The sequence below is a fragment of the Phoxinus phoxinus genome (genome assembly GCF_949152265.1).
Source record: "Phoxinus phoxinus genome assembly, chromosome: 6".
Classification (NCBI taxonomy): domain Eukaryota; kingdom Metazoa; phylum Chordata; class Actinopteri; order Cypriniformes; family Leuciscidae; genus Phoxinus; species Phoxinus phoxinus.
The window spans coordinates 89,414-98,741 of record NC_136881.1 but is presented as its reverse complement, the minus strand read 5'-3'; the positions used below and the strand labels follow the sequence as shown (position 1 = coordinate 98,741).

Genomic DNA, 9,328 nt, shown 5'->3' with positions numbered 1-9,328 from the left:
CGCCAGCAGAGGGAGACAGAACTAAGAGTAAACAGCAGAGAAAACCGAAGCTGAATCCGAAATCGTCCCTTATACAGGGCACTATTCGAGAGGACAGCCATTTGTAGTGGTGTCTGAAACCATAGTTATTGACTGCACATTCAATCCCACACTGCACCGCACACCGGCTAGAGAATAATGCACTGTGACTGAACTCCCGCGTCTGACCGGAAGAAGGCGCCGCTGAATCAATCATCCAGTTTCCAAACCTCGCTGGACCAGATATCATACAGGTAGACATTCCTTTTTAATTTATTATTAAATTGTTTAATCAAGGTGTATGCTAGTTTCCATGTCGGAGTTCAAGATAAATATTTTCATTTCTAACGGAGCTGCCAGTTTGCTACGTTTCAAATTATTATTATTAAACAGCAAACAAAATCGGCATCCACTCACTCGTCTTCACTCACTCCTTCAAGTGCACTATATTAGTGGAGTAATGTTCTTCACTCACTCCTTCAAGTGCACTATATTAGTGGAGTAATGTTCTTCACTCACTCCTTCAAGTGCACTATATTAGTGGAGTAATGTTCTTCACTCACTCCTTCAAGTGCACTATATTAGTGGAGTAATGTTCTTCACTCACTCCTTCAAGTGCACTATATTAGTGGAGTAATGTCTTCACTCACTCCTTCAAGTGCACTATATTAGTGGAGTAATGTCTTCACTCACTCCTTCAAGTGCACTATATTAGTGGAGTAATGTCTTCACGCACTCCTTCAAGTGCACTATATTAGTGGAGTAATGTCTGCACTCACTCCTTCAAGTGCACTATATTAGTGGAGTAATGTCTTCACTCACTCCTTCAAGTGCACTATATTAGTGGAGTAATGTCTTCACTCACTCCTTCAAGTGCACTATATTAGTGGAGAAATGTCTTCACGCACTCCTTCAAGTGCACTATATTAGTGGAGTAATGTCTTCACACACTCCTTCAAGTGCACTATATTAGTGGAGTAATGTCTTCACTCACTCCTTCAAGTGCACTATATTAGTGGAGTAATGTCTTCACTCACTCCTTCAAGTGCACTATATTAGTGGAGTAATGTCTTCACTCACTCCTTCAAGTGCACTATATTAGTGGAGTAATGTCTTCACTCACTCCTTCAAGTGCACTATATTAGTGGAGTAATGTCTTCACTCACTCCTTCAAGTGCACTATATTAGTGGAGAAATGTCTTCACGCACTCCTTCAAGTGCACTATATTAGTGGAGTAATGTCTTCACGCACTTCTTCAAGTGCACTATATTAGTGGAGTAATGTCTTCACTCACTTATTCAAGTGCACTATATTAGTGGAGTAATGTCTTCACTCACTCCTTCAAGTGCACTATATTAGTGGAGTAATGTTCTTCACTCACTCCTTCAAGTGCACTATATTAGTGGAGTAATGTCTTCACGCACTCCTTCAAGTGCACTATATTAGTGGAGTAATGTCTTCACTCACTCCTTCAAGTGCACTATATTAGTGGAGTAATGTCTTCACTCACTCCTTCAAGTGCACTATATTAGTGGAGTAATGTCTTCACGCACTCCTTCAAGTGCACTATATTAGTGGAGTAATGTCTTCACGCACTCCTTCAAGTGCACTATATTAGTGGAGTAATGTCTTCACTCACTCCTTCAAGTGCACTATATTAGTGGAGTAATGTCTTCACGCACTCCTTCAAGTGCACTATATTAGTGGAGTAATGTCTTCACGCACTCCTTCAAGTGCACTATATTAGTGGAGTAATGTCTTCACGCACTCCTTCAAGTGCACTATATTAGTGGAGTAATGTCTTCACTCACTCCTTCAAGTGCACTATATTAGTGGAGTAATGTCTTCACGCACTCCTTCAAGTGCACTATATTAGTGGAGTAATGTCTTCACTCACTCCTTCAAGTGCACTATATTAGTGGAGTAATGTCTTCACTCACTCCTTCAAGTGCACTATATTAGTGGAGTAATGTCTTCACGCACTCCTTCAAGTGCACTATATTAGTGGAGTAATGTCTTCACGCACTCCTTCAAGTGCACTATATTAGTGGAGTAATGTCTTCACGCACTCCTTCAAGTGCACTATATTAGTGGAGTAATGTCTTCACTCACTCCTTCAAGTGCACTATATTAGTGGAGTAATGTCTTCACTCACTCCTTCAAGTGCACTATATTAGTGGAGTAATGTCTTCACGCACTCCTTCAAGTGCACTATATTAGTGGAGTAATGTCTTCACTCACTCCTTCAAGTGCACTATATTAGTGGAGTAATGTCTTCACGCACTCCTTCAAGTGCACTATATTAGTGGAGTAATGTCTGCACTCACTCCTTCAAGTGCACTATATTAGTGGAGTAATGTCTTCACTCACTCCTTCAAGTGCACTATATTAGTGGAGTAATGTCTTCACTCACTCCTTCAAGTGCACTATATTAGTGGAGAAATGTCTTCACGCACTCCTTCAAGTGCACTATATTAGTGGAGTAATGTCTTCACTCACTCCTTCAAGTGCACTATATTAGTGGAGAAATGTCTTCACGCACTCCTTCAAGTGCACTATATTAGTGGAGTAATGTCTTCACTCACTCCTTCAAGTGCACTATATTAGTGGAGTAATGTCTTCACTCACTCCTTCAAGTGCACTATATTAGTGGAGAAATGTCTTCACGCACTCCTTCAAGTGCACTATATTAGTGGAGTAATGTCTTCACTCACTCCTTCAAGTGCACTATATTAGTGGAGAAATGTCTTCACTCACTCCTTCAAGTGCACTATATTAGTGGAGTAATGTCTTCACTCACTCCTTCAAGTGCACTATATTAGTGGAGTAATGTCTTCACACACTCCTTCAAGTGCACTATATTAGTGGAGTAATGTCTTCACTCACTCCTTCAAGTGCACTATATTAGTGGAGTAATGTCTTCACGCACTCCTTCAAGTGCACTATATTAGTGGAGTAATGTCTTCACGCACTCCTTAGAGTGCACTATATTAGTGGAGTAATGTCTTCACTCACTCCTTCAAGTGCACTATATTAGTGGAGAAATGTCTTCACGCACTCCTTCAAGTGCACTATATTAGTGGAGTAATGTCTTCACTCACTCCTTCAAGTGCACTATATTAGTGGAGTAATGTCTTCACTCACTCCTTCAAGTGCACTATATTAGTGGAGTAATGTCTTCACTCACTCCTTCAAGTGCACTATATTAGTGGAGAAATGTCTTCACGCACTCCTTCAAGTGCACTATATTAGTGGAGTAATGTCTTCACTCACTCCTTCAAGTGCACTATATTAGTGGAGAAATGTCTTCACGCACTCCTTCAAGTGCACTATATTAGTGGAGTAATGTCTTCACGCACTTCTTCAAGTGCACTATATTAGTGGAGTAATGTCTTCACTCACTTATTCAAGTGCACTATATTAGTGGAGTAATGTCTTCACTCACTCCTTCAAGTGCACTATATTAGTGGAGTAATGTTCTTCACTCACTCCTTCAAGTGCACTATATTAGTGGAGTAATGTCTTCACGCACTCCTTCAAGTGCACTATATTAGTGGAGTAATGTCTTCACTCACTCCTTCAAGTGCACTATATTAGTGGAGTAATGTCTTCACTCACTCCTTCAAGTGCACTATATTAGTGGAGTAATGTCTTCACGCACTCCTTCAAGTGCACTATATTAGTGGAGTAATGTCTTCACGCACTCCTTCAAGTGCACTATATTAGTGGAGTAATGTCTTCACTCACTCCTTCAAGTGCACTATATTAGTGGAGTAATGTCTTCACGCACTCCTTCAAGTGCACTATATTAGTGGAGTAATGTCTTCACGCACTCCTTCAAGTGCACTATATTAGTGGAGTAATGTCTTCACGCACTCCTTCAAGTGCACTATATTAGTGGAGTAATGTCTTCACTCACTCCTTCAAGTGCACTATATTAGTGGAGTAATGTCTTCACGCACTCCTTCAAGTGCACTATATTAGTGGAGTAATGTCTTCACTCACTCCTTCAAGTGCACTATATTAGTGGAGTAATGTCTTCACTCACTCCTTCAAGTGCACTATATTAGTGGAGTAATGTCTTCACGCACTCCTTCAAGTGCACTATATTAGTGGAGTAATGTCTTCACGCACTCCTTCAAGTGCACTATATTAGTGGAGTAATGTCTTCACTCACTCCTTCAAGTGCACTATATTAGTGGAGTAATGTCTTCACTCACTCCTTCAAGTGCACTATATTAGTGGAGAAATGTCTTCACGCACTCCTTCAAGTGCACTATATTAGTGGAGTAATGTCTTCACACACTCCTTCAAGTGCACTATATTAGTGGAGTAATGTCTTCACTCACTCCTTCAAGTGCACTATATTAGTGGAGTAATGTCTTCACTCACTCCTTCAAGTGCACTATATTAGTGGAGTAATGTCTTCACTCACTCCTTCAAGTGCACTATATTAGTGGAGTAATGTCTTCACTCACTCCTTCAAGTGCACTATATTAGTGGAGTAATGTCTTCACTCACTCCTTCAAGTGCACTATATTAGTGGAGAAATGTCTTCACGCACTCCTTCAAGTGCACTATATTAGTGGAGTAATGTCTTCACGCACTTCTTCAAGTGCACTATATTAGTGGAGTAATGTCTTCACTCACTTATTCAAGTGCACTATATTAGTGGAGTAATGTCTTCACTCACTCCTTCAAGTGCACTATATTAGTGGAGTAATGTTCTTCACTCACTCCTTCAAGTGCACTATATTAGTGGAGTAATGTCTTCACGCACTCCTTCAAGTGCACTATATTAGTGGAGTAATGTCTTCACTCACTCCTTCAAGTGCACTATATTAGTGGAGTAATGTCTTCACTCACTCCTTCAAGTGCACTATATTAGTGGAGTAATGTCTTCACGCACTCCTTCAAGTGCACTATATTAGTGGAGTAATGTCTTCACGCACTCCTTCAAGTGCACTATATTAGTGGAGTAATGTCTTCACTCACTCCTTCAAGTGCACTATATTAGTGGAGTAATGTCTTCACGCACTCCTTCAAGTGCACTATATTAGTGGAGTAATGTCTTCACGCACTCCTTCAAGTGCACTATATTAGTGGAGTAATGTCTTCACGCACTCCTTCAAGTGCACTATATTAGTGGAGTAATGTCTTCACTCACTCCTTCAAGTGCACTATATTAGTGGAGTAATGTCTTCACGCACTCCTTCAAGTGCACTATATTAGTGGAGTAATGTCTTCACTCACTCCTTCAAGTGCACTATATTAGTGGAGTAATGTCTTCACTCACTCCTTCAAGTGCACTATATTAGTGGAGTAATGTCTTCACGCACTCCTTCAAGTGCACTATATTAGTGGAGTAATGTCTTCACGCACTCCTTCAAGTGCACTATATTAGTGGAGTAATGTCTTCACGCACTCCTTCAAGTGCACTATATTAGTGGAGTAATGTCTTCACTCACTCCTTCAAGTGCACTATATTAGTGGAGTAATGTCTTCACTCACTCCTTCAAGTGCACTATATTAGTGGAGTAATGTCTTCACGCACTCCTTCAAGTGCACTATATTAGTGGAGTAATGTCTTCACTCACTCCTTCAAGTGCACTATATTAGTGGAGTAATGTCTTCACGCACTCCTTCAAGTGCACTATATTAGTGGAGTAATGTCTGCACTCACTCCTTCAAGTGCACTATATTAGTGGAGTAATGTCTTCACTCACTCCTTCAAGTGCACTATATTAGTGGAGTAATGTCTTCACTCACTCCTTCAAGTGCACTATATTAGTGGAGAAATGTCTTCACGCACTCCTTCAAGTGCACTATATTAGTGGAGTAATGTCTTCACTCACTCCTTCAAGTGCACTATATTAGTGGAGAAATGTCTTCACGCACTCCTTCAAGTGCACTATATTAGTGGAGTAATGTCTTCACTCACTCCTTCAAGTGCACTATATTAGTGGAGAAATGTCTTCACGCACTCCTTCAAGTGCACTATATTAGTGGAGTAATGTCTTCACGCACTTCTTCAAGTGCACTATATTAGTGGAGTAATGTCTTCACTCACTTATTCAAGTGCACTATATTAGTGGAGTAATGTCTTCACTCACTCCTTCAAGTGCACTATATTAGTGGAGTAATGTTCTTCACTCACTCCTTCAAGTGCACTATATTAGTGGAGTAATGTCTTCACGCACTCCTTCAAGTGCACTATATTAGTGGAGTAATGTCTTCACTCACTCCTTCAAGTGCACTATATTAGTGGAGTAATGTCTTCACTCACTCCTTCAAGTGCACTATATTAGTGGAGTAATGTCTTCACGCACTCCTTCAAGTGCACTATATTAGTGGAGTAATGTCTTCACGCACTCCTTCAAGTGCACTATATTAGTGGAGTAATGTCTTCACGCACTCCTTCAAGTGCACTATATTAGTGGAGTAATGTCTTCACTCACTCCTTCAAGTGCACTATATTAGTGGAGTAATGTCTTCACGCACTCCTTCAAGTGCACTATATTAGTGGAGTAATGTCTTCACGCACTCCTTCAAGTGCACTATATTAGTGGAGTAATGTCTTCACTCACTCCTTCAAGTGCACTATATTAGTGGAGTAATGTCTTCACGCACTCCTTCAAGTGCACTATATTAGTGGAGTAATGTCTTCACTCACTCCTTCAAGTGCACTATATTAGTGGAGTAATGTCTTCACTCACTCCTTCAAGTGCACTATATTAGTGGAGTAATGTCTTCACGCACTCCTTCAAGTGCACTATATTAGTGGAGTAATGTCTTCACGCACTCCTTCAAGTGCACTATATTAGTGGAGTAATGTCTTCACGCACTCCTTCAAGTGCACTATATTAGTGGAGTAATGTCTTCACTCACTCCTTCAAGTGCACTATATTAGTGGAGTAATGTCTTCACTCACTCCTTCAAGTGCACTATATTAGTGGAGTAATGTCTTCACGCACTCCTTCAAGTGCACTATATTAGTGGAGTAATGTCTTCACTCACTCCTTCAAGTGCACTATATTAGTGGAGTAATGTCTTCACGCACTCCTTCAAGTGCACTATATTAGTGGAGTAATGTCTTCACGCACTCCTTCAAGTGCACTATATTAGTGGAGTAATGTCTTCACTCACTCCTTCAAGTGCACTATATTAGTGGAGTAATGTCTTCACTCACTCCTTCAAGTGCACTATATTAGTGGAGTAATGTCTTCACTCACTCCTTCAAGTGCACTATATTAGTGGAGTAATGTCTTCACGCACTCCTTCAAGTGCACTATATTAGTGGAGTAATGTCTTCACTCACTCCTTCAAGTGCACTATATTAGTGGAGTAATGTCTTCACTCACTCCTTCAAGTGCACTATATTAGTGGAGTAATGTCTTCACTCACTCCTTCAAGTGCACTATATTAGTGGAGAAATGTCTTCACGCACTCCTTCAAGTGCACTATATTAGTGGAGTAATGTCTTCACGCACTCCTTCAAGTGCACTATATTAGTGGAGTAATGTCTTCAGGCACTCCTTCAAGTGCACTATATTAGTGGAGTAATGTCTTCACGCACTCCTTCAAGTGCACTATATTAGTGGAGTAATGTCTTCAGGCACTCCTTCAAGTGCACTATATTAGTGGAGTAATGTCTTCAGGCACTCCTTCAAGTGCACTATATTAGTGGAGTAATGTCTTCAGGCACTCCTTCAAGTGCACTATATTAGTGGAGTAATGTGTCACAGGTCGGGGGGGTCAAGCCAGACTGCACCCACCCCTGAAACCCAGGACCACCTCGAGGAGCGTACCAGGAAAACCAGACAGACGAGAGAATAAAAGTTTACAAGGTTTATTTTGTTAAAATCAATTAAAAGTCTCAATGCTGATTCTGTGTCTCCCAACCAGAACGGGATTGGACCGCGGACGCCGGGAGGGCGTGGAGTTCCCTTCGGCAGCTCGTGCCTGTGCGTGGCCGGTCAGGGAAAAGAGGAGTCGGCCACCCGTCCACTGAGTGGGGGAGTATCCTGGTAAGTAGAACTTGTAGCTGCTTTAGTCAAGACGATGCAAGGAATATTTCTTATGTCCAACTCTTTTCACAGCGACATCACATACGGCGTGGGCCAGGAGGATCCTTCAATCTGCACAGCAGAGTAAGTAGTTCAACAACAGGTATATGTTCTTGGAAGGAGTGATGGGGCTTACGGCTGGAAGATGCTTCGGTCCAGACGAGGAAAGGAATAACTCTGGTGTCCACCTCTCTTCACAGCGGCATCACATATGGCGCTTGACCAGGAGGATCCTTCAATCTGCACAGCAGAGTAAGTTAATACATATACACACGATCTTCCAGCAGGTAGGGAGGATTTTCACACTGAACGCCTGGATTGTTTTGTCACGGTGACAGTGGTGGGCTTTCGAGATGGTGAGCGTACGGCATTAACTCTGCATATATTCCCCACACCCTGAAACTTCACTTCAAGCAATGTCTTGTGCAAACACACCACTTCAGGCACTGCATATCCACTCTTAGTGACAAATAGAGCCAGCACTCACCCAACGATTGCTCCTTCCACTGTCAGGCTGGAGTCCCACCCAGTAGCGAGGAAGTGCGAATGCCTCCTTACTGACCCGGGGACCAAGCGTTTCCTTGCCCACACTCGAAGGAGAAGACGAGAGTTCAACGGATCCCTTAATCCACACACTCTCCGGTGATACAACCCTCGTGATCAATCCACTTCACAACGTTATATCAATCTCAGTGCAGGTACATGCATTCAATCAAATTCCCGATCATATTACTTATCTTCCCTCAGATGATAATGGCGCGGCTTGGTCTGCACCTGGTCCTCGTAACTCACTCTCTTTCCGTCCTCAGTATCTCCACTCGATCGCTGTTACATCTGCCGCACAGCCGAACGGCCAAACCCCACAACAATCCTCAGATGCCTTAGCACGCCAGCCCAACCGTCAAAGAGATCCACTTCTCTCAGGGGAACACATCCGAAGAAAAGGACAACCAGGAATAACGACCGGAAGAACGAACAACCCGTGGGGATCACCAACTTCCTGGTCTCTGCACTTCCTTTTTATACGGTTAGTCCGCCTCTATAATCCTCGCGCAGATCCCAACATCTAACCCTCCGCACCAGATGTCAATCCGTCATTAGCGTTGTTATGGTGACATTATGCGCAACCCGGAAGTGGACCGGTGTTACAATAACACCGTCCCGGGGGGAACACAATTCCAGCGGGACTCAGTTCCGCTTGTCTTTCGTCACCCCGTGACAAATGTCTTCACGCACTCCTTCA

General features: G+C 42.3%; 1 long non-coding RNA gene across 1 annotated transcript; it reads left to right on the top strand.

Moving 5' to 3' along the window:
• Window positions 1-7,611: 7,611 nt before the first annotated feature.
• LOC307000693 lies at window positions 7,612-8,873 on the top strand. Its single transcript, XR_013798061.1, has 3 exons — window positions 7,612-8,046; window positions 8,119-8,169; window positions 8,286-8,873. It is a non-coding gene; the product is annotated as an uncharacterized lncRNA (long non-coding RNA).
• Window positions 8,874-9,328: the final 455 nt, after the last annotated feature.